Source organism: Crocodylus siamensis, chromosome 9 (genome assembly GCF_052110815.1).
Source record: "Crocodylus siamensis isolate JL-2025a chromosome 9, ASM5211081v1, whole genome shotgun sequence".
Classification (NCBI taxonomy): domain Eukaryota; kingdom Metazoa; phylum Chordata; order Crocodylia; family Crocodylidae; genus Crocodylus; species Crocodylus siamensis.
The window spans coordinates 47,456,068-47,482,680 of NC_143403.1; the positions used below are offsets into that span (position 1 = coordinate 47,456,068).

Below are 26,613 nucleotides of genomic sequence, written 5' to 3' on the forward strand. Positions count from 1 at the left end.
GCAAAGTTAACATACCAGAGAGTAGGGAACAGATCCAGGCGAATCTGGACAGGTTGGAAAAACGGGCAAAACAAAATAGGATGCAGTTCAACAAAGACAAGTACAAAGTACTGCACCTGGGCAAAAAGAACTGCCAACACACTTACAGGCTGGGGGAAGACCTTCTCAGCAGCACAGCAGCAGAAAGGGATCTTGGAGCTGACTCCAAGATGAACATGAGTCATCAATGTGATGAAGTGATCAACAAAGCTAACTGCACTTTATCATGCATTAGCAGATGCATGACGAACAGGTCCAGGAGGTGATGCTCCCCCTCCGTAAGGCTGCAGCTGGAGTACGTTGTCCAGTTTCAGGCGCCGCACTTCAAGAGGGATGTAGAGAATCTTGATAAGGTTCAGAGGAGGCCACTCATATGGTCAGAGGCCTGCAGGGAAGGCCCTATGAAAGACTGAGAGACCTAGATCCCTTCAGCCTTTGCAAGAGAAGGCTGAGAGGGGATCTTGTGGCTGCCTATAAATTCATCAGGGGAGGGCAGCAGGAAATATGAGATGCTCTATTTACTAGGGCACCCCCTGGAGTAACTAGGAACAATGGCCACAAATTGACAGAAAGCAGATTTAGGTTGGACATTAGAAAGACCTTCTTTGCAGTAAGGGTTGCCAGAATCTGGAACGGGCTTCCAAGGGAGATGGTGCTCTCCCTTACCCCAGGGTAGTTCAAGAGGAGACTGGACAAGCACCTCTTTCCTGCCCAAGGTAGGTGGTTGGACTCGATGACCTAATGGAGCCCCTTCTGACCCTAACATCTATGAATCTGTAAGTGAAGGAAGAAGCCATAAAAACATGAGTTATCAAAACAATCATCAAAACCAATAAATGCAGCAAGCAGGGAGAGAGCATATAGGCATGCACTGTAAACTGCTGCTTTCATGCTGCCTCCTGGGAACTGTGAAGGGGCTGCTCAGGCAGTCAAACAGTAATTACTCTCAGTATGTCCCAGGGTTCCCAGGGGAAAGGATATTGTATTTTATTTATTTCTTTGATCCCATGTGATATGTAACAAGAACCTGCTCTGGAACTTTAGCAGACAACATTGTTCCTATAGGGCATATCAGAACTGCTTTGTGCAGCCACAACCAACAATTACATATTGTTCAGCTGTCCTCATGTACACCTAGGAAGCCTCTGATCACTCCTTACTGACACAACTAGAGAAAGGGGACTTTGCAGTGTACCCAGGTTGTCAGATCTGGGCAGGTCCTGGAAAGAAGTAAATTCAAAGGCAGAACTGGCTTAATAATTCCTTCTTTCCCTGCAAGCAAATCTAAAACAAAAACATATCTTTATCTAAATTTCAATTAAATTTCATCTACAGTTCCATAGTAAATTTCAGTTTTTAATGAATACTTCAATATCAAAATATTTGAGATGAAAACTGAAATTTTCTGGTTTGCAGGAAAATATTTTCAGTCATTTAGTTTTTCTGCTGAAAGCCAACACTTCCCATGAAAAATTGAATGTTGTTGAAAACCCAATTATGCGCTGAAAAAAAAAGAAAATAGATGATATTTTTAACCAAGTCTACTCAAGAACCCCCTGGAAATGCCCAAGAGCAGCTCCTTCTTGTTTAAATGGGAGGGAGATGGAGAGGCAGCCAAAGTATCTCCAGTGTTTGGGATCACAGTGAAATCAAATGCAGGGGGGCAGGTGCAGATTACCCCACATCCTGGGAGCTGCCAGTACTATTTCTAGCAAGTCTTGCACAAGCTTCATTTCCCTGGTGGATCTCTGAAAACAGTCTAATGCAGTTGCATGGGGACCAGGAATCCTGGTTTTCTCTGTTTAAAAATCCCAATGCACAGTCCTCTGCCCCCCTAGCCCTAGTGGTACCCCTCACTCCTAACCTGCTTCCCCTGCCCTCTGCCCCAGCCCCACAGTTTGTGGGGAATGGGGTGGGTGTGTGAGGAGGAGGGGGTGTGGGCGTAGGCAATACACCATGGGGTGGGGGAACACAGGTGATACATTGGGGTGGTGGGGGAGCATGTGCTCTCCCCAGATTTCTGTGCCCACCGTGGGGTACAGGGTTCAGGGATGCAGCCTGGCCAGAGCAGCTGCTGGCAGGAGCAGTCTCCACAGCCCAGCAAGCAGAGCCTGGCTTGGGAGGCAGCACCATGTCACCATAGCCACCAAGGTGAAGTACAGCAGCAGCTGAAGCATGGTATTGTGCTCCATGCTGCTGCTGGGAGGGCAGGGGTGCTTCACCTTGGCCATGGCAGCACAGTGCTCCCTCTCACACCAGGTCCTCCCTGCTGAGCCATGGAAGTGGCTTCTACCCAGAGCTGGTCTGGCCAGGCTACAGACCCGTGCCCCACTGGATGCAAAAATCAGGGGTGGAGCTCATGCCTCCCCCGCCATTCTCCTCACCCCCTGATGCATTGCCTGTGCCCCCTCTGCCCACTCATGCAATGCCTACGCCCCTCTCTCCTTCCCCCGCCCCCACCTCCCATGGCCCCATAGACTTACCTGGAGGAAGCTGTTCTCCACCATGCTGCCTGACTACCATATGCATGTGGTGCCCCTGTGCTCCATTCCCCCCAGCACCAAGCAGCCCCTTGCAGGCTGGAACTCTGCCAACCTTCAAGGGAAAACCCATAGTTTCCCAGGTTTTTCTTCTTTAAAGGAGAAAATCTGCATTTTGCTGTGTTTTTCTTCAGCAAACAGAAAACCTGGATCCATGTTGATGAGCATAGCAAGCCCAAGTCCAAAGGGAAAGGATGCCAAGTACAAATTGATAAAGCACTCATGGCTGTGTATAGACTTATTCAAAAATTATTTTCATATAGTCCTATGTGTTTTCAGCACTGTCAGCACCTTAGTAAATGACAATGGGCAGTATTAGGCAGAGAAAATTTGGTATTTGATTCTCAGCATATGAGCATAATATGTGGAAGCAGAGGGTATATTCAGAAAGCCACAGGTGTTCTCTATATGATGGAGAACTTGGCTCTGCCCATGGAGCGAAGCACCTGGTGGTGCCCTTCCAGTTATAGGAACTATATCAGAGATGAAGGAACCCTCCCTTTGCCCCCTCTACAGCCACACCACACCAAACTTTACATTTACTGAGGCTTGGAGTGAAACCTGTATATATGTCATGCCAACTCTCTCCCCTTTTGCTGCTCCTAATGTTATAAGTCATAGTTTCATCACTGGAGAACAATTTGCACATACAATTTTTTTTGAGCTGAGACTGTTCCTGAAAACCACTCCAAGTGAAGAAGTGTCTTCACTTTGCTTTGAAGGTTTTGCAGTGATGCAGCCATGACGGTCCAGGAAATATGCAAGAGGCAATGATTTTTGTGGATGATCTTTTATTGGACCAATTGCACATCTTGCCTCTTGCATATTTCCTGAACTATCACAGCTACAACATCACTCCAACACTATCAAAACATAGAGGATATCAAAAATTTTTGCTTACAATGGAAAATCCACAACAACAAAAAAGGAAACTGAACTACACAGCAACATCTTCTTCCTAAACTTGTGTAAGGGCCTTGTTACATGGTAAGTTTAGGTGGCTTCTGGAGCTCTTACCCTCTGGACTGGCTGCATGTTACCACCTTTTAAGTGCCTTAAAACATTCATTATTCAGTTTAGAGTTACACCAATCCAGGGCAGGATTACCTCCAATCCTCCTAATTTTGTTCCTGTTCCATTACCATATGGCCATTTCATACCGCTATTCTGTACAAGTTGAAGTCCTCCAGTATCCCAGGATGCAGTTTCCAAGCAGAGTTTCAGGCCGGGCATGTTACCTCTGCTTTGCCGCTCCCGCCAGGCAAAGCAAACAAGCTCCAGGGCTGTGGCACTTGCCTTATCCTGCCTCATCCTTCGCCACACAAGCCCAAGTCAGGGATGCCCTTCCCAGCAACAGTCTACTGTGAAGTAGCAGGCACAGGAGGAATTCCCTCTCTCCCCCACCCTTCCCTACCCCCTGCTTGCTGCTGGCCAGGAGATCCAGGATGCCTGTGGCTGGGCAGGGTGTCCCTGGCTCCCTGCATGTGTGGATGAGAGTGAAGGGGATTCCCTGCCCACCCAGCTTACTGCTCTCCAGGAGAACAGGGCTCTGCTCCAGCCAGGCAGAGTCCCTGGCTCCATGCATGGATAGAATCACTGATGACATGTAGTGGGTGCACATGTACCCCCTGAGATTGGCTGCTGCTGCCACTGCCAGCAGCACCTGCGGGTGGTCACTGCTTCCTATCCCCCTGCCCCCGCTGACACTGCCAGCAGCATGGGCGGGCGGTTGCTGATCACCGGTCAGTGCTCACTCCCCCCTCCCCCCCCACTGCTGACACCACCGTGGCCACCTGTGGAAGCTCTCCACTCGCCACTGCTATGCACCAGCTGCTGCCACTGCTGCCACCACCTCCAGGCAGTCACCATGCCCCCCCCCAGCCTTGGGAGGCACATGATGTTCATGAGTGGAGGGAAGTAACAGGAATTTTCTCCCCTACCCACTGTGCTTGCCACATCCCTGGAGCTCCCTTATTCTGTCCAGCAGGAGCAGTTAGCCAGTCCTGCTCCTAGTCCTACCCTTGCTCACCAAGCCTCTAATGGCAAGTCAGAGCTGTGCAGGTGAAAGATAGAGCCAGTTTTTTGCCTTACTGGCCATGTCTACATGAGATGCTGACTATGGAGTAGCCCATGACTGCTGTGCAGTAGCATCATGTGGCAGCAAGCATGATGTAGCGCTACTGCACAGTAGTCTCGGGCATTCCAAAAAAGCCATTTGGCAGCACTACTGCATAATAGCTCCAGTTACTGCACAGTCATTTACTACTTGTATAAATAAGGATGGGGCAGCTGCGGCAAGTGTCATGTATAAACAAGTACTAACTGACTGCACGGTAACAACTGCACACTCAGCATCTGAGGGCTGTCCACAGCCATTGTGTGGCTGCTCTACTAAGCAGAACAACACTAAACACATTAACATTTGTTTGGCTTGAAGCATAAAGTCTACCAAGGCCATAAGAATCATATCATCATCCCCAGGAAAATCATCATCTGCACCCTTATGGCCAACACGCAAAATTCCAAAGATGAAACACAGCTAAGCAGAACATCAGACAAAATGAAAACCATCTGCTTCACCTAAGTTACTCCAAAAGGGATCAACTTACACAGGGCATACCTACTTAGGCTACTAAACTAAGAAATATTAACCTAGAGACCTTGTGAGGTCCCTCCCAGCCCTACTTTCCTGTGATCCTATAATCCACTAAGAAGAAATGGACTCAGATATTGTTGGCTCTGGATTTAGGATCCAAATACCTTGTTTGGGGCAGGGGATGCACCCTCAGACTGACCATGATCTTTTCACTCAATAATAGGCAAATGTATTGATACACAGTGATAACAAAAAAGAAACAATACAAACAATTTTATATATCTAGCAATCCTAGGGCTCATGTCACATATCTCATGTTTTGGGCAGTATGGTACATACTTCCTTGGTTCCCAGGCTTTGTGCCTTTGTTGTGTTAGACAACCTGTCTGCCTTGAAGGCTGTGATCTTGTTTTATGGCATGCCCCCCTAAATTTTCAGGTAGTCCATTGGCCTTGTCGTATTAGCCTGTCTGCTTCCAGGGCTGTGAGACACTTTGAGTGTAAGACCCAGGCTCTTAGAAATCAGTTAACCCCTGCTGCCCATCTTAAACCCTTATAATGCATATATCTATACCTATAAGCCAATTCCCCAAAAAAGTCCTTTAAATACCATTTTCAAGGCAACAATATCAGAACAAGAGCCACCTCAAAGCCAGAGAACCAAGACAGCAGCATCTAGAACACTAACACCAATTAACTTATCACAACACCCTCTATCCTACTCTGAAATATGCAGTTGGTCCAATAAAAGATATCATGCACAAAATCCTTTGCTTAGCTTTCATGTTTAGATTATTAGACTGGAATTTCCAAGGAATTAGGCAGGACATTTTCAAAACCTACTTTGTGTTTTAGGCTTACAATTCCTATGGGAAGTCCATGGAAGTTGCAGACCTGAACCCCATAAGTGTCTTTGTAAATTCCACCTGAGTTAATACTGCAAGGTTAAAATGTACTGACTGAAAATAAAGATGATTGAGGGAAGTAGAATGAGCACTAAGCAGCTTCAAATACAGTAAATTTATTATCAGCCACAAGTTTAGCTTTTTTTTCAGCTTTCCTTTCTCATGCAATTAATTTCTTCCAATCCAAGATGAAGCCAAATAGGCATCAAAGGTTCAATTTCAACTGATCTCTGTTAGTAAATGTGAATGCTTTTCCCAGAGAGAAAGTCTGTGTTTAATCATAAATCCTTTATTGCTAGTATCTTTAATACTATGACAAAGTGCAGTGCAGACTTCGAAAGAGACCTGATGCTAATTGTTGATTCATGAAGACTTTAGTGAAGCAAGGAATAAAAACTGTGCCTGTCCAGAAAGATACATTTAGGAAACTGAAATAACAGTTCTAGACTGTTTCTAGAACATCCATCTATTCACCTCTTATCCATCACCATATGCCAGAAGTGTACCTGCACTTACAAGCCCATTGTACCAGCACACCAGTTTTCAGTAGCCAGTAGCATCATACCTGGTTGGCTTTGACTACCCCAGTCAAATGACCAGATTGATCAATTTACAACAAGGCCAACAAGGGGAACAAGGCTCAAACTCATCTATCTGAAGCTTTAACTAGATACTGCTCTGCCAATGACACCCTGTTACTGTCCCTAGAGTTACTTGGAATTTCCAAGGAGAAACATTGTATTGATCCAGTTGTACTTACAAAGCAACATTTTTCAAATTAAAGGATAATAGGAGCACAGAGCTTCTCTGCAGATATAGTTTAATTTAGGCCAATAATGCAGAGACACTGGAATCGCATATGCAGAGTGGCTTCTGCTTATTGTGAAGGTAATTTAGGATGTAACAGGTTTGGCACTTGATCCAGAAAGCCCTGACTCACACAGTGTCCCTTAACTCATGAGGGTATTTCTATTGACTTTACAGTTAGAGTAAATAGACTTGATGCATGATACAGCTGCAGAGAACAATTTTGTTTTGCAGAGAATTTTAAGATAACTTTTGTTTCATTCCTATCCAGAATGAAAATCAAAGATTACAGAGTTCTCCATGAAATGGAACAACCACTCTCTGCTCAGTTCAGCTGAGAATTCTGGCTCTGGAACAGCCCCTAAGCAGAAAACTCCAGAAGCACTGCCAGATGTGATGGACCTACAAAGTTGTGAGCTGGGGCTTTCAAGAACACACCTCTCCATCATCCCATCATGTTGGCTTCTCATGCACCAAGCTCCTGTTCTGGCAGCATGAGTTTGGGTTGGATTTCATTAAAATCAAATTATCTCTGTGGCAGGCCAGTAGGGGGAGCTCCTGCATTAAGCCTCCCACCTCACTACGCCCGCCCACCTACCAGACTCCACAGGGGCGCCTAAGTTCTGGCAGACCCCCTTTCGAGCCCCACCACAGAGTCTGGGGGTAATGTAAGCTTCCACCACCCCGAGGGGGACCCTCTTAAGCTCTGTGTGCTTGGGGAAACACAGGCCTAATAGTCCAATGGGTACTCAACCCAGTACAAGCACTTGGGGGCACTTCCCCAAGTTGGGGGCCAAAAATAGTCTCCCTTAGTCCACAGACCCAAGGGGCCTCTTAGGCATAATTTAGACCCACCCCTCAATAAGTCTCCTACACCAGTCACAAAGGAGAACTTTATTGATTACAGGGGGTAGGGTAAAAATAGGGTACAAGTTAGAGCTATATCATAGAAATCCCAAAGAGCAAAACAGTCTGGCTGAGGTAGCCTTTTCATCATGCATCTGAGTTACTGCCAGCTATATATCTAATCAGATCTCAAGTAGCTTATTCACAAGCATCATCTAGAGGCTGTTGGAGATTCCCTCTGGAGGCAGACCATTCCTAGCTCATGAGTTATGGGGAGAGAGCCAGTTTCAGATGGTAAAGCTCCTCTCTAAGTCTGAGTCCCCCGCATGGCTGCTGCCCCCTTCTCCTGGGCAGTCTTAACTTATATAGCCCTGTGACCTTGTTCACCTGGTCCAATGGAGGCCAGCACCTGTTGGCTGTTGGCCAACCAATTTGAAATGCATCACTTGTTGCTGGGCAGATTCTAGCCCACCAGGTAGATGCCCCTCACCCAGGTAAGTGATACCAGTCACACAGGCAGAGGGAGCAGGTTTCCCCCCTCCCTCAGGAATGTGTCCATCTCAGGTTACCTAAAGAGATAGGGTAAAGGTGTGTCTCCTCTGCTGGGCCCATCCTAATCAAATTGTCACAGAGCAGAGATTCTGGGGAGAAACGAAAGTGGCTTCCTGCCACAATCTATACTAAACTTTTTAAATCTTACAGATCATCAAATTCCAGTGAACATGTTTTGCTGAAAAGTTTCTGATCAGCTCTAATTTTCAGACTGTGGATGTTCTGCGTAAGTACCAGTAGAGGAGAGTTAAGTGTCTAGGGGTATTTGTAGACAACACAAGATTTCCCATTAATGCTGATGCAACTGCATTTGTGTTTGCATGATTGGGATTTCCTGCTACTCTAAAAGTCTTTTCAGCATTGTGGCAGCGAGAAGACCCCACAGGCACCAAGGGGCTGGGGGAAACCCCAAGAGCCCCCATGGGAAACAAACAGGCCCCCCATGCCCCAGGAAACTTACCTTTTAGACTGCAGCTGAAGCCAGAACCAGAGCTTGAGCCAGCCACATGAGCCAGCATTACACCAGCTTTTTAATCAGCTGCTCCCGAGGTGGGGGAGCTCCGAGCTGATTGTGGCGGTTGAGGATGCAGCCACGGGAAATTTAAAAACCCCGCCAGAAGCTGGCAGGGGGAAGAGAAAGGGAGAGAGCCAGCTTGGAGCATGCCAGGCAGGCAGTGACTCCTGAGGCTTGCAAGATCATCGCGGCAGACACTGTGCCTACACTTGGGGCAGGGGAGCAGTGTCCCTGCATTAGGCTGGGGAAGACCGATCCCTGGCTCCCTGAATTTCAGAGTACATAGGAGCATCTCTCTCTCTCTCTGGGAGAGAGAGAGAGACATGAGACAATGGGACCCAAGCCCTCTAGCAGCAGGGTCTGAGAACTCCAGTTGCCCTACCATCCAGGCAACTGACTGGTGCCAAAGCTGACGCCTGACCCCTTAGTAAAGGGGCTTACAGGGGACAGCAGAACAACAGGAGCAACACCCAAGTGGTTGGCAAGTGGACGGGGTGCTGGGGAGGCGGAGCCCAGAGGAACACTGCGGCACGAATGTGAGTACCTCTATCACTGGGTCACCCAAGAAGTAGAACACCACTGAACCCCTCCTTTCACCCAGTAACAAGGCATGGCAGGTGAGTTGAGGGGGTGCTCCAATAAAGGGGGATGGTATGGTACTCACCACGTCCACTAGAGTTGCCACAAGCACATTAAACTAACACTGCTCAGACATGTTTTATTTTGTGTTGACTTTGCTTACCTCACTCCAATCTATAGATTTGTGTCATGCAAACAGTCAGTAACTCAAAGACCTGTAATTACTTTCTGTTGGCACCAGGTAGTGCTGTGCTATTTCTGTAGTTCAAGCCTTTAGCCAGTAAGTGCCCCTGTGATTTTATTGTATTTTATTGTATGTGGTTTTTTTCCCCCTAACTCCATCCCTCCTACTCCACAGCTGACCACAGGCAGTCAGAGCACCATGCAGCATCGGGGGGTCAGAATATTATAATAGACGGCTGTAAAGAGAAAAGGCAGAGCAATCCCCATGTGCTGTGCAAGTAATATATTACCCCTTGGTCATTTTGCACTTTCCCCTGCCACCACCTGTAGTGTATGTGTTCCTCTCCCCCCCCCACTCTGTGCTGTGTACCCCCACCTGCTGTACCCACCACAGCATATAGATAGTGTATAGTGTATAGACATGTATAAAATTATATAGAAAATAGTGTTTATTTATTGTATATAGAAAGTGTGCTGCAAGCTATCTGTATAGGTGCTGGGAAGGGAAATCCCATTTTTTAAATATTGTTTTTTAATACTATTTTTTCTATTTTCCTATTTATGTAATTTTTTCCACGATTTATTTTTATTTATTATTTAAATAATTGTTTACTTACCCATTTTTGATAAAAAGAGAAAAGTGCTGCCTTTTTTGGAATAAAGTTTTGTAATTTACTTTGTCTAAACCTGTGTGGTAGCATGTTTTCTTTCATAGGCTGATTGGCATGCATGGCCATCGGGGTGGGTGGGGTAGGTAGGGTGGGTTGGGAGAGCTGGGAGAACTGATGACCACGCCCACCTTAGTCAGCATGGGGATGCTGTGCTTGGGGGCCTTTATGAAATCATAGGCAGACACGGTTCTTTGGGTGAATCTGATATCTTTTATTTGACCAAGTTAAATAGTTGGGAAAAAAATAGCAAGCTTTCAGTTTTAAAACTCCCTTGTCAGGCTTAGGAAGCCTCTGCAGTTGGTATGCCTTCACTGACAGGCAGTCAGTGAAGATGTAAATTGAGGAGTCAGTGGGTGAGAGAAAGGCTGGGTTGGGGGCAAGAGAGAAAATGGGGATGAATGTAGCAGCTGAGTAGTGGAGAGGTACCTGGGGAGTCAAATGTCCAGCAGGTTATAATGTGTCATAAATCCAATGTCTATGATTAGTCCATGATTTTTTGTATCCAGGAGGTTGATGAAGTGAAGTTAATAGGCTCATCTCTGAGAAGTGTTTTGTAAGTTCTTTTTGAGGATTAGAACTGAGAGATTGGAGAGAGAGTGGTTTTCTTGTGAGAAATGTGCCCCCACAGATAATTGGGTATTCCTGTCTTTGATAGATTTCTGGTGTGCATTCATTCTGTTGCATGGTTGTTATTTGGTCCCTCTGTTGTATTTTCCATCAGGGTATTCAGTGCATTGGTTGAGAACATTATATTACTGGTGGTGCAGAAATAACGTTTGTGGAATCATGGCATTACTCGAAAGAGTTTCAAGGTGGACTTGAATGGAAGTCAAATGCTTGTCCAGTCTTGTGTTATCTCCCCCCACCCCATCCCAATGTACAGCAATTCTGTTGAACCAGCATTTTTTGGAGGAAACCCTCCCTCCACCAGCAGCAAAAAGACTATAAAAAGAAAGTGTCAAGCTGCAATACTTTGGCAGTCATGGACCCGTCAGTAGGCTTGGTTGCCGGGAGTGGCTTGTCCTCCCAGAACCTGGAATATCTCTTGCTGCATCTCCAAAACAGGTTTTTTTTCCTCCCCATCTATCCCTCCATCCCCCTACTCCCACTGTTTGCCAGGGCAAGGTGTGGGGCACTCAATAATGTAAATGGAGGAGCATTGTTCTGTTATTATTTACAACCCCCTGGCAGTTTTGTCCCTACCAGTGTATGCACTCCCCCTCCTCTCCTGCACCCATGTTCCATCCACCCATGCTTCCTGCCCACTGCACCCACCATGGTGTTCAGTATGGAGCACAGCTGGCATCACCAGCAGCATCACATCAGCATCACCATAACAGGAAGCTTGCAACTACCTGGGGTGTGGTACCTCTTAACATTTCAATATTTAAAACCTTCCTATTTTTTATAATTGACATTTCCATTCCAGAACCACAATGAATAGCCCAAGTGGATGCTGCCTGCCAGACCCAACCCCAGGATATGCAGCGTCCCTTGTGATATATAGGTAATACATGTCCCAATGACCTGGGGGGGGTGTCCTGTGGGTGGTGTTTTGACTTTTGTTGGTTCTTCTTTTTTGTTCCCCTCCCTGCAGAATGCTTTGGAGATCTAAAATTGAAAATTTTCAGTATTGAAAAGGAAAGTATGAATGAGCACCCACCCATTAGAAGCAACTTCTTTTTGTTAAACAAGGACTTTATTCTTTTACAATATTTTACTTGCACCTCCTTTTTAAATTTCAAAAATTTGAAATTGTGTCAGTTGTGTGGCATGTCTTTTTTCATAGGCAGATTGTATTACAGGGATGGGTGGGGTCGGTTGGGAGAGGTGATGACCGCACCCACCCTTCTCATCATGGGTGGGGATCCTTTGCATGTATGCAAGATAGTTTCACAAAAGACAGAAGGTCACACGAATCATTCTTTTAACAATCCTATGGTTACATTTTTATTTACCCTTTTTTTTTTCTTTTCCATACTAAACCAATAAGTAAGTTACATTAAATCTGTCCGTGTGGTTTAGGGGGTGTGGAGTTTTTGGAGGGATGTTATTACTGGAAGAGTTGCAGAGTGTCCTGTTATGGGAGGTGAAATAATTTCTTTACCCCCATTCCAAAATCCTGCAGCACCTTTATAGTCATCCCGTTAACCCCCACCTCCTCCTGCCTGAACTATGCAGACAGGCCCAGTGGCCCTGAAGTCAAGCAGGAACAAGTAAAAATCAGCATTTTTTCTTTCTGTTTTTTATTTTTTCACAATAACTTGAAATGCAATCTATTTTGATTGGGAAATCACAAACAGTATGGACATTTTTGTTTTAATAAACAATGCTATTGGTAGTCAAGTGGTGAATAATAATAATAATTATGATAAAAACGATTAGGTATAGGTATTGCATATTCAATATTTAACATGCCGATATGCAATTTTTTCTAAATAAAGACATTACAGCCATTGCAAGCAAATGGAGTTTGGATGAGAAACATACACTGTACACTGTGCTAAGATAATAATGTGCTGAAATGTTCACAGCTCAAACGTTCCCCTCAATATCCCTTGATATTCCCCTCAGTATTACTTCTATCAAGCGACTGTTGTTATATTTGTGTGTGTGTGTGCGTGTGTGTGTGTGTTGACTTAGGGATAGAGGGAGGGAAATGTTTCCATAGCCAGAAGCCAGGTGGGCCCAGCCACCAGGATATGGAGGGAACTGTAATTTCGTTACATATGGTAATTTTCAAATTTCAGTTGGCCACAAAACTTGGGGAGGGAGTCCCTCTTCCTAGTTACTGTCCATGTCTCACCTAGGGATATATGGAGGGAATGTTCCCTGCCAGAAGACAGGTGAGACGGGTGATAAGGCCCCAGCCAGGCAGGCATGGGGCAACAGGGACCTCGGGAGGGAATGTTCCCCACCAGCACATGAGTGAGAAGGGCGATAAGGCCCCAGGACCTCGGGAGGGAATTCTAAGGAAGCCTTGCTCATTAGCAAACATGGCTAGCAACCAGGAGGAGGGCAATCAACAGGGCCCTAGCCATGGGGCAACAGGGGCCTGGGGAGGGAATTTTTTTTTTTAAATTTAGTATAGATATTTCTACTGATACAGGATGGGTCTGCACAACTTGTGCAATTCTTACCAGACTCATACTGATGTTTGGGCCAAAGCCTATGAAGAAGGCCTCCACAAATCTGCGAAGAAACTCAAGGAGACAGAAAAGAAGCCTCAGCAATATTTGTGCCAGCACCGATTTGAAAATTACAATGTTTAAGGGAGGGTGGTGATAAGACCCAAGGGTGCAACAGGGAGACAGGGAGGGAATCTTCCTCCAGCCAGAATTTGCTGGGACATGGCCAGTAACCAGGAAGGGGAAGGGCAGTAATGGGGGTAGAGGGACCAGCAGAGAAAATTTTCCCCCAGCCATAAGATGCAGCCACGGGAATAGAGGAACCTAGGGAGGGGTTGAAGGGCTTGCTCATTAGCAGAGAAATAGCCACTAACCAGGAGGAGGCCACAAGGTACCTGAGGAACATGTCTGCTATATATGTTGCCAGCCAGCCCGTAGTTGCTGACCAAGCCTCCACCGTGGGGAAAGCAGAGCACCCAGAGCATTCCCTAACAGTTAGGGGAGAGAGAGAGAGAGAGTGTGTGTGTGTGTGTGTGTGCGCGCGCGCGCATGCATGCATATGCAGTTCCAAGGGGCAGTCATTTCAGCCAATTCACAGGAAATGACTGCTAACTCCAAAGCATCTTCCTCTAACGGCCCAAGGATTTAAGCCAACTGTATTTTTTTAATCACAATACATGCTATCATAAGGAGATGCTATCATAAGGAATCAAACTGTTATAAGTCTATATAAGTCATTATCATATATTGGCTATATATATATATATATATGTATGTGTATATATATATATATATGTCTATATGATAAAAGTCAACTATAAGTATAATGCATACTATTATATATATAATACTATGGTTGTTGAGAGAATACTGAAGGAAGTGTCATCAGGCTCTTCCTCTTGTTTTCCTCTTCTCCTCTGCCTCTTGTCACACCCATTGGGATCAGCCTGTGGCTAGCAATTGATGGGGATCTATAAATCTGAGGGAAGATAGAAAGAGCATCGGAATTTTTTTTGAAAAAAAAAGGATGGCAGTGAGCATCCGGATGTGAGGCTGGAGGCAGCGCTGTGGAGTTGCCGCAGCCACTCTGCTCCCTGAAAGCATGAGGCCCTGGGAAGTCGCCCCAATTTATGAGTGAAAAGCCTCCAGCTTAGGAGTGTGGCAGGGGGTGGGAGGAAGGAGAAGATCCCACCCCAAGCCCAACAACAACCTAGGGAAGCCTCTGCCACTCCCCCAGGCTCCACAGGGCCGAAGTGCAGTGCCCTGGGCAGCCATCCTGATTCGTGAGTGAAGAGCCTCTGGCTTAGTAGTGTGGTGGGGGGGTAGTCCACCCCAACCCCAATGACCTAGAGAGCGCCCTGCTGCTCCCCCAGGTGCCATGATGCCCCCCAAACTGCTGTGCCCAGGGTGATCGCTATGATTTGCACTCCCCTATAAGTGACTGCCACCCTCACAGCACTGACAAGTGTCAGGTGTCACTTACCCATGTGTAAAGGTGCCATGGAGCAGATCGCCATGTCCTCTTTCAAGTCACACCTCGCAAAGCTGTGGTTATCTAGAGCTTGAAGCTTCGCTGCACTCCACTTGATCAACCTGAGGTATTCTTGAACCCTGGATTTGCATTGCTGCCCCCCACAGGGGCAAGTACTGTCACTGGGCTGAGTCCTTCTGCCTCTGGTGTGATGCCACTTCTCATCTGTGTCAACCCTCTCTCATTGATATAGGCGAACGTGCACCCTGGACACTGCTCCCCCAATTTATAGTCCTGAGTGGGGCAAGCTCCCCCCTTCTGCCCCCGAGGGAGCCCTCCCCGCCCTGTGCACCTGTGCAAGAGAGATTGCCAGCCCCTCCCCCCGACACCCTGTGCAACAAGTGTCCAGAAAAAGAAGCAGGCAGAAAAATGAGGGGAAAAAATGGACCCAAAGAATGAACAAAATCCCTCTTCCCCACCCAGCAGTATGAAAGTGGATTTTGCCAGGCCTTTAAAGATGCAGAAAGCCAGGATACCATGAGGCTTTATTGTACACAACACAATATTATAAACAGTCGGTTACTTGGGCTTCTTTGCCTTCACCCCACCATCACCCTGAACCAGCCCTGGCTCCCTGAACCACAGTGGTGGCCACCTGGCCCTGCTGGCAGTCATGCAGCCCTCCTCTGACCCCACTGCATTAAGGGGAACAGGCTCAGCTGCAATGCTCCCAGGTACCTCCTGGACACAGGCAAGCCAAGCAGACCTACTTTTCCATTGCTGAGGTGGTACCCATTTTTTAAAGAGGTGCTTCTCCCATCTCTGCATGGCATCACTTAAAAAGTCCTGTTATATCTGGAATTCACCACAGGACTCCACGGCCATGTCGACCAAACACCACATGTTGTCTTGCACTTCCTACATGATGGCATCATTGGAACACAGGGACTCCCAGCGTTCATCCTACCAAGCGTCTGCACGTGGCGTTCTGACTCATGAATTCTCTGCCAAAACCTCCAGTAAGCTTTCTCAGGAGCATCGCTGCCTGCAGCACGTATCCCTGCAGCACTCTGATGCAGTGCGAGCTGGGGTCCATTCCTGGCCGCCATCAGTTGTGGTAGCTGGTAAACAAATGAAAAAAGTCTTCCTGGTTTCATGACACTGCTTTCCCCTATGAGGAGGAAACTACCACCAGCCCCCACCCTGTAATGGAGAAAATGTCTGTAGGCATGGAAACAGACACCGCAAGAGTGGGACTCCATTTGTACTACCCAAAACTTACCAGTGTCTGATTCGGAACCACATCCACAGTTGCCACCACCATACCAGCTGAAATCCATGATCCTGCAAGTTGTGGTGAGCCACCAGGGCTGGTTCATGAACATTTTTACCGGGTGAGCCAGAAGCACAAATGATGCGCATGTGTTCAGAAACTCTCGTCTCCCTGGCCTCATTGAGAAAGGACACTATGCACCCGGTGTGGAGGAGACAGTGATCCATGATGTTGCCATTCCCCCAGTTATGTTAGCAGACTCTGCCTAGCCTCTAAAGCACTGGCTCATGAAGCCTTATGGAGGGAGCTTCATGGGCCAGCAGAAGGTGGTTTTTAACAACAGTCTGAGCAGTTGCTGAATGGCCATCTAATGTGCGTTTGGCTGACTGAAAGGACGATGGAGGGTGCTTACATGCCAGCTCAAGATGGACCCAGCAAATATAAAGGACTTTGTAATGGCAGCCTGCATGCTGCACAACATCTGTGAGACCCCCGGAGAGGTTTTCTGGAACATGTGGGCTGAAGAAGCATGACGGCAGTAGCCAGACAACAGAGACATGGCCAGGCAGCAGCACAGGGACTGAGGAGATATCCTTAAGGAGAAGCTGGTTGAGTGGACCTTGTGCATGATTGCCTGGCAGCACATACTGCTGACAACTACTAGCAGAGCTTTGTTCTTTCTTTTGGTTAGATTACAGTAAATTCTTTTACAATTTACATCTGTGTCTACGTGTAGGGGTGTGAGGTGTAGCAGATGCGGGGTGGAGGAGACGATGGGCAGGGTAGGGGATGGGGGTGTAGCAAACCCCCCCGTTTTTGTTTTTGTTTTTAATATTGCATTCACTCCCTTTCCCCAACCATTTCTGACTTGTTCTCTCCCTCTCTATTCCCTATAGATAAGTAAAAGTAAGCTAAGATGTAGGATAAGCTTTAAACATTTTTATTTTGGTAGCAAGTATTTGGTTTTGGATATCCACTGTTTTATATTGTATTATTATTAGGTTTGTATTGATTTTTACTGTTGTATATTGTATTATTATCATTTTTGTATTGATTTTTATTGTTTCATATAGACATTGTATGGTTTAGGCCTGTGTTTGTAAGTGAACCAAAGTCACGTCAAGTTTGCATTTTATATGTCAAATCTCCATCTTGTGTCCTATGCCAGGGCATCCCCTGTGTCACAACTGTATGGGTCACGTATCCCTCCCATGTAAGTTGGTTCCGGAATGAATGAGCATGATTGGGAATGATTGAAATACAATGGTAGCAGCCTCTACTGAATGGCCTGCAACGACTGGGCCATCACCTTGCATTGATCCATCCAGGAACCACGGACCTCACCCAGGAACAGAGACAAGACCAGCATTTGAAAGTCAAAAGACCCTGCAGAACCAGCAACTCTCACCATTACAGACACCTGAAACTGCACATCCCTGCATGGAGCACACATGCTCAGTTTGCCAGGGGCTGACCCTTGCCTGGACATGACTCCTGTCACGAGGGTCACACAAGGCCTTCCCCTATAAAAAGGGCAGTGAAGATAGACATAGTGGGATGCTCTCTCCATGTAGACCAGCACCATGCCACACCATCTGTCCACCCAGAGGCCCTGCTGGCGATCCCCCTCTGGACAACACCTACTGGACAAGGTCTCCCTTTCCAGCCTGGATAGGTATATATTACCTGCATACCTCCTCCTACAATTTGGACTCTCTCTCTCTTTCTGTCTTTCTCTCTCTCTCTCCTCTTGGACTCCAGTGGACTTCAGCCCCTACACCAAGCCTCTTTAACCCCTGCTGCCATTGTGTATGCATGCGTGTGTGTGTGTGGGTGCAAGGGAACCAATTTGACATTGTGTCACCATCTCCCCGTTCAATAAAACCACTGTCATTTGGAGCCCCGAGATGGGTCATATTTTACTGAATTCCAGTCCCTTCCCTATCTTAAATTCCAGCCTCATTTTCTCTCTCTCTCTGAGCTCCAGTCCACACCCTCTCTGCTAGTTTCCCGATCTCCTCCCATTTCCATCTCCCCTTTTCTGCCACCTCTCAGCCTCCCCTGCTCCTACTGCCTTTTCCCTGCAGTGACTTCCCGCTGTCTTTCTCTGCTTTCCTGCTGCCCTACTGCCTGCTGCTTTTCCTGTGATTTTCTGCTGTCCGTCTCTCTGTTTTCAGGCTTCCCCCGCACCTTCTGTAATCCTCCCCCCCACTACAGCTTCCCAGCTCCTCTTAGGTGTCCTGCAGTTTTCTCCAGCAGCTGGAGCCTTTCTCCAGCTTCCAGCACCTACTGCTGCTCCCTGAAACTTCTCTAGCTGCCCTGGAGCCACGCTCTGGCTCCCCACACCCAGAGCCCCTCTTTAACACCCACACTTTCCCTTATTCCCATTTTCCCTCTCCCCATCTACCTTTTCAGTTCCCCTGTAGCTCTGGTTCTAGTCCCAGACTCTGTGCCATCACCATCCTGTTCAACAGGCTTTGGGCATTCTTTTAATAAAATAAGACCAATTAACCTAAAGTAACTCCCAAGCCTCAGTTCTTCAGCCCAGGCCCCTGTAGTCTTCTGGTTCTAATTCCGGTCCTGGTAACTTTAACTCCCTACACTTCTACTTTCTTACCTTAACCCTTCCCCAAGTACACCAAGCACATACATACATACACATCACAACACCCAACTTAGGAACTCATCTGTGTGTATGTGTAGGTGGGTGGTATGTATGTAAAATAGTGAATACACATATATTGATAACATTCTGTGTGTGTGTGTGTGTGTGTGGTATATAAGTTAGTAAACCATGTATGTGTATTGGATGTGCAGGTGTGGGTAACTGGTAAATGATTCTTTCTAAATTTGATGTGTGTAGCATGCATGTGCTTAAACTGGTGATAGGTATGCATGAACCTAGACTAGCTATTTTGAACGTGCATGTATCTGAGTTGCTAGTGTGAGTGGTGTGTGTGTGTGTATATATTTCTATATATAATCTGAGTCTAACTTCTGGGGTATATAATGTATGTGCTTGAATTGGTAATAGGTATGCATGTGCCTAGGCTGGTTTGAACATGTATGTGCCTGAGCTGGTCGTATGTGTATGAATGCACCTAACTGATTCGTGTGTTTGTATATGTGCAATTGTACACCACACCCTCCTGTCTAACAGCACAATATTGAGATCCTGAACATTGGCCTGACCCCTCAGGGCTACAGGGGGATGTGGACTGGACTAGGGGTTTGTTGCTTCGAGGCTGGCAGTCGTTCAGGAGTAGGGCGGGGGGTACCAGCACCTAGCCAGCCTGAATCATCCCCCCAACCCCTTTGGGTGAATGGGTTAACTATACTTCTCTTGACCAGCTGGGGGGTGGGGGGAGCGATTAGGAACCAAGTTTAATCGGGGGCAGGGGGAGAGGTGCATAATCCACCACAAGGAAGCCCAGCAGCATCCCAACATTTCAAATAATTTCAAAAACATTTCACAACACCCCTCAAAAAGCCATAAGTCACACTACACAATAAATTCACAGTGGAACCTGTGCATGGAAGGGGAACATCCCCATGGAAACCATGGATGCGTCCCCAAGGAAACTGTTTCAAGACTTGTTGGCTTGGGAATGTTGGGAAATGTAGTCCAAAAAGTCATAAAAAAAGCCTGAAAAGCAAGAGCTCACCACCACCCACCCACCACCACCATCAACTGCAATCACCAATCAACCAGGGCAGCAACTGTGGCGGGCCAGTAAGGAGCACTCCTCCATTGAGGCACCAACCTCACTACACTCAACCACCTTCCAGGCTCCAAGTGCCTCCCTAGGAGTGCCTCGCGTCCTGCTGACCCCCTTCCTGGAGCACACTTGCCAGCCTCGGGGTAACGTAAGCTGCCATCACTCCGAGAAGGGATTCTCACGGCCCTGTGTCCTTGGGGAAACACAGGCCTAATAGTCCTATGGGTACTTGACCCAGTACAGGCACTTGGGGCACTTCCTCAAATTGGAAACCAAAAAGGAAAGTCTCCCTTAGTCCACAGACCTAAAGGGCCTCTTAGAGAAAATTTAGACCCACCCCTTAATAAGTCTCTTACACCCATCACAAAGGAGAATTTTATTGATTACAGGGGGTAGGGTGAAAATAGGGTACAAGATAGAGCAATCTCATAGAAATCCCATAGAGCAAAACAGTCTGGCTGAGGTAGCCTTTCCATCATGCATCTGAGTTACTGCCAGCTATATATCTAATCAGATCTCAAGTAGCTTACTCACAAGCATCATCCAGAGGCTGTTGGAGATTCCCTCTGGAGGCAGGCCATTCCTAGCTCATGAGTTATGGGGGGAGAGCCAGTTTCAGATGGTAAAGCTCCTCTCTAAGTCTGAGTCCCCCACATGGCTGCTGCCCCCTCCTCCTGGGCAGTCTTAACTTATATAGCCCCTGTGACCTCATTCACCTGGTCAAGTGGAAGCCAGCACCTGTTGGCTGTCAGCCAACCAATTTGAAATACATCACTAGTTGCTGGGCAGACTCTAGCCCACCAGGTAGATGCCTCTCACCCAGGTAGGTGATACCAGTCACATAGGCAGAGGGAGCAGGTTTCCCCCCTCCCTCAGGAATGTAGCCATCTCAGGTTACCTAAAGAGGTAGGGTATAGGTGCGTCTCCTCTGCTGGGCCCATCCTAATCAAATTGTCACAGGGCAGAGATTTTGGAGAGAAACAAAGGTGGCTTCCTACCACAGCTACACCCACTTACCCACCCACTATTCTCAACCCTGTACATTTCTGATACCTTATCAGTTATATAGTAAAAGAAAACCCTTATCTTTGTAATATTGGGTGATGGGAAAGGAATGGGAGGGGAGGAGTCACATGGGTCGTTGTCAGGATCACCATTGGGTCATGTACTGGGAGACCAGCCCGAGCCTTGGTGGGTGCAAATGGCAGGGTTTGGGGGTGACCGTGCCCAGGTGGGAGGTGCAGGGTACTAAGCAGGAGACTCCCCCCGGTGGCAGGGGGCAGGGACTGTGGAGGTGGTTTACATGAGTCTCCCGCTGCAATTCATTAGGAAAGACGTTAGTGGGGGGTGGGGGTGTAGTTTGGCATCTGGCTGCCCCTGCTGGAACCTGCAGGGAATGACACAGGACTTAATTCTCTCAAAAGCGCATGTCATGCAAACACAAATGTGCCACACTGCCATAACCCAGGTTAAAATGTTCAGGAGTGGTAAATTAACGACAATCAACTGTCCCTGTAGTGAACAAACACCCCAGGTCTTGCTGCTCTGCTTCCTATCACAAGTGCTGGATATTGAGGGACAGCTTCCAAGGGCCAGGACTATATTTGTCATCATCATCCAGCCCAGAAGCAGCTGAAAAAAAGTGAGTCCAGGAACGAACTCCTTTTTCACTATGGCCTGAAAAGTTGACTGAATACTGAAGGATGCATACATGTCTCCTGCCCCCATGGATAACTAAAGAAATAGCAAGCTGGCCATTCTGCCTCAGTGTTCCTGGTAGCTCCAAAAGAGATTTCACCCTTGTGCTGCCTCCAGAAGGGCTGTAAAGCCTCATACACTTTTTACTTCAGAATGTCACAGGTGAGCTGGGTGTTTTACAAGCAGCCATCAGGATCCAGCTGTCCAGGACCACTGAAGAAGAACAGAACTGTTTACTTGCAATTGACAGACCATGGGGCATTTTCTCAAATTTTTTTTATTTCTTGAAAGGCAGTGTGAAGGGATCTCACATCTTCCCTCAAACTTCCCTGTTGGAGATTAAAGGCAACCCCCGCTGAACGCTGTTTTGCTTAGAGCTGTTTCACTATAGTGCTCATTTCACTTTGATACCCAGTTTCACTTAGAGCTCACAGGTTTTGCGATAACGCTTATGGGTATTGGGCAGGGAGCGTCGGCAGCACATAGCCTCATCGCCATCTTGCTTCATTAAAAATTTTCGTGCTCTGTGCTCTTTCATGTTCTTTTGTGCTTGTGTCACCACCTTGCTCAGTTTTTTGTGTTGCACCATGAGTCAGAAACATGCAACTGACCGATAGTGCAAGTGCTGAGGAAAAACAGTACAAAAGCATAATGCTGGAGCTTAAATTGGATGTGCTGAAGCGAATTGAAGCAGGGGAAATGCCAGAATGAGGTCTGTAGAGTGTTGGATTTGGCTGGGTCAACTGTTAGAACTATACTGAAAAATAAAGACAAAATACAAGAATGTGGTAGAATTGTAACTCCTTGGAATGCTTTTAAACTCAGTAGAAGTAAAGCTCTGATTATGTTAGAAATGGAGAGGCTGTTAAGTGTGTGGATTGAGGATGCAACTCAATATCGTATGCCCTTGAGTATGCTGCTTATTCAGACGAAGGCTAAGAGTCTGTATGATGATTTACAGAAAAAATTGCCTCCGGGGTCTGCTTCTGAGCCTTTTTATGCAAGTAAGGGGTGGTTTGAAAGATTTAAAAGGCACAGCAACTTTCATAATGTTTCTATTCAGGGGGAGGCTGTTAGTGCTGACACCCAAGCAGCATCCAGTTATAGAAATAAGCTTGTTGAAATTATTGAGGAGGGGGGTTATATGCCTCAACAAGTCTTCAGCTCTGATAAGACAAGCCTCTTCTGGAAGAGGATGTCTTCTAGGACCTACATTTCCAGGGAGGAGAAGTCAGTGCCAGGTTTCAAGGTGTCCAAAGATCGACTTACTTTATTGCTTGATGGTAATGCTGCAGGGGATTTTAAATTGAAACCATTGCTTGTATACCACTCAGAAAACCCCAGGGCTCTCAAGGGGTATCTTAAAAGTACTCTGCCAGTCATTTGGAAGTCTAACAAGAAGGCCTGGGTGACAATGTCAGTCTTTCAGAGTTGGTTCAGGGATTATTTTTGTCCTGCAGTTGAGAAATATTGTGCTGAGAACTACGTGCCCTACAAGACACTTCTCATTTTAGACAATGAATCAGGGCATTCTACCACACTTGATGACCTCAGTGATAATGTAAAAGTTGTTTTCCTGCCCCCAGATACCACCTCCATCATACAGCTGATGGACCAGGGTGTCATTGCTGCCTTTAAGGCTTATTATATATGGAAAATATTTGCCCAGGCAGCCAGGGCTACAGAAGACAAGGGTGCTCTGACCCTAAATTAATTTTGGAAGGGCTATAATATTTGCAAGGCAATATATTTTTTCCTACTTTGTTGAGAATGACCCTGACATGTAGCACAGTTCTGCAGTTGCAAGAGGAGTTAACAATTAAGTCAATTGTTACAGTCTGTTTTATGATAAAAAGAAGATGCCCAAAGTGCAGCTATTAATGGATTCCTTCTTCAGGAAGCGCACAACTCCTGCTTCAACCCCTGCAGCCAGCCCTCAAAAAATCCTCAGCCAAGGAATTCAAAATCCCCTGAAACTGAGACTAACCCTGACAGCTCTGATTCTGTGTGCTGAAGGAAGCCAAAAGAGCAGAAAGTGAAAGTGAAAGTGCATCTGTGCATACAGTTCATTACCTTATTTTGTAAATGTATACATTATTTCAAAGTTTAAAGTGTTAAATAAAGTATTTACATACATTTAGATGTCTGAATTCATTGATTTTATAGTACTAGTGTGGGATTTCAGTGATTTTATAATACGAGTGTGGAGCTTCAGAAACAAATTATCTCTATTTACATTCCTTCCTATGGGAAAATTGGTTTCACTTAACATTGTTGCACTTGGCACTTGGTTTTTCCAGTGTCTTAGAAAAAGCATGTGTGCTGCCAACACAGGAGTGGAGATAGAAGCATGCGCCATGGCGACGGGCCTTGCAGGCGCCCTTTTCATGACCTGAAGGCCTGTCAGTCAAGTGTGACCTACTTTCAGAGAAGCGCAGGCTCAGTTGTAACAGAGAGCTTGTTGCTGCGCATGCCCAGCATATGAGAGATATGAGGTAATCTTTCTAGAAATTCGGTCTTCCTAGCAACCTAATTGGCCATGAGAGTTACTATAAAAGGTCTGACGACCCCTCCCTCAGAGAGAGACCCGCGGAACTGGAGACAGAGCCTGGTCTGTTCAGGGACTGTCTTCCAGTTAGGCCCTTAGGCTTTTCGGTCTTCTCCTTCACCTCGTGTTACATTATATTGATCTATCGACTTACGACCTACCTGGCATCGATCTCTAACTACGACCTCGGATCACCCCTTGGACTCTGACTACCATTTCGACTACTTACCTGGTTCTGGACCTCGGCATCCATCTCGACCACCCGACCATTCAGCTCTCAGCGGACACCAGCGAGTTACGGTTCTGTGTTGTCAGTTGTTCCTCCGTTATAAACTGTTGACCATCCCTGGGACTTATCCGACAGGCTTGTCCCGTTGGTGAACCCCGTGGGACAACAGGTTCCCCTGTTGTGAGTTAATACTGTAACTGAAGACTCCGCACCTGCGCTCTTCCAAGCCTAAGTCAAATAAATCCATTCTGTTAAAAGAACTCAGCTTCCGTGTTGCTCAGAACTCCACCGCCACTAGACCCAGCCTGTTCGTTCGGTCTCACCATGACACTTGCGACCCTTCCCTGGGGGAGGATTACCCAGCATCCAGAACCAGTTAAGAGCGCTAAGCGGGGGTGGCCTGTAATTGAATGAACTACAGTTAACTAATACTGCTTATGTCAAAGGAAAAGACAGCCCTGCTAGAAAATATGGGACAACTACAAAAGGGAATGGTGCCTAACTATTCTTGTAACCTGGGACCTGGATAGCCCTGCCACTCAGGATCAGACCAGTCATCACACTACTGAAGTTCTTCAGCTGTTCAGACCATTTATAACCAAATGGGAAGTAGCAAAGTTTATCTAATACTTTAGTATGGATAAGAGCTGCTCTCCTAGAAGTGCCTTCTGTCTGATAAATGGTAGTTCACTCTTACTGACAACATGCAAGGATTGAATAGAGTCCACTGAAGTGGCATTTGCCTTATTGAAAGCAAGGCAAAGATATTAGGAATCTATCAGGGCAGGGAGAGGAAACCATTAGCAGAACAAATTCATAGCCCACAGAGCACAAAAAAAAAGACTATTAATTCTCTCTGAAACTGGTGAAACCATACCTGCCCCAAGGGGAATCCCCAAGAAAATCAATGGCTGTCTAATAAACTTCACTCTGGCATATACCTAGGTATCCCAGAAGGACCCCAGAGTTTTTCATCAGTTTTTCTTCTATTGATTCATGCACATATGTTGTCCAGGTGGCACAGGTTAGACATAAATATTACAGATGAGGAAATAAAAAGAACCATAACTGAGCTCAGGAAGCAAGACCCCTCTGGGATATGGGGTTTACAGGAGAATTCATAAACAGGCATGTAGTTCATTAACCCATTGCCTTACTGAGACTTTCAGAGGAACAGCTATTCAGGCATGATAAAACCCAGGCAAGACACAGCAAGGACATGCATGAGCACAGGGAGGAGGAACATTCTGGGGCTACAGCCAGCTCTCAGTGGCGTCCATAAGAGTTTTTCCCTTTACCCCAGCAGAAGTGGGAATACGCTTACAGACTGCAGAGTCATATTTAGAAGAGCTATCTATGATCAGGACACCAAGGAAGAGATGACTGTACACTGATGTTCAGCAAAATCAGTCCTGTTGGCACAGAGATCTAGCAGAGTGTGACTACAGACAGCTAGCAAGGCCTTCTCAATGCCATTTGCTGCTCTGCTAAGTTGCCTTGGGAATGGCTGTACTGGCCATTGATCATTTCTATATTGTAAGATCTGCTGCATCCCAGGAATGCCTGGCATTCACTAAAAATACTATGCTCTCCTGCTAGGCTCCAAATCCTATTGCTTGTATTTATGACTACAAACAACTAACTAGAGGACCCAAAATGTGAATAATGTATCAGGACTCTACCTCATACAGCCAGGACTTGGGTATCTCCTTAGGCTTTGTCCTTCTTCCTTACCCCAAAGTCAAACAATATTTTTTCCATCACTTCATAAATTAAAAGTTGGCATCCTGTAGTTGAGGTGTTTAGACAGGGCTGGAGTGACAGAGGCACCCTATGGTAACTCTAGGAAGCAGAAGCTGGCCTTCAGACAGCCAAAAAGAGCCCAAGACTCTCTTTTTTACCAGCAGACTTAGTTATGAATCTCCTTTATATGGATCACCACATATGATCAGCAAAAGTCATTGCCTTGGGGACTGCTATTCAGCACTGAGTGCATAAAATGTTGCTGGGCCTATGATGCATTAGACCTGTCCATAGCAAGGTTCCCTTGGCTCCTTTAAAAAGAGCATCCACGTTTGTTCACTCCTGTAGTTAATCACACCCTGGATTAATTAGCAATCATGCAAATGTTGATGGCTCTGCAAGGGCCCTGAACCTCTCCTTTTAATGCTTCTCTCTCCTAATTTATGGACAGGAGCCCCTGAGTGAGTAACCATCTTTAATGACTACATCATCATCAAGAAGTCATTAGGAAGGGATGAGACACAGGGGGACTTAGTTATGAATAACAAAGGAATGTTACAATATGTGTTCTTT

General features: G+C 46.4%; 1 long non-coding RNA gene across 10 annotated transcripts in view; it reads right to left on the minus strand.

Moving 5' to 3' along the window:
• Nucleotides 1-12,193: 12,193 nt before the first annotated feature.
• LOC149857498 (uncharacterized) overlaps nucleotides 12,194-26,613 on the minus strand; it is a 70,440-nt gene continuing 56,020 nt past the window's right edge. For 3 of the 10 annotated variants that reach the window (XR_016444263.1, XR_016444264.1, XR_016444266.1), the window contains 2 exons: nucleotides 24,298-24,697; nucleotides 12,194-15,951 (listed from right to left, as the gene is read on the minus strand). This is a non-coding gene — a long non-coding RNA (uncharacterized LOC149857498). The remainder of the gene's footprint in view (nucleotides 15,952-24,297; nucleotides 24,698-26,613) is intronic. The other 7 variants (XR_016444270.1, XR_016444267.1, XR_016444268.1 and 4 more) reach the window with 5 other exon arrangements.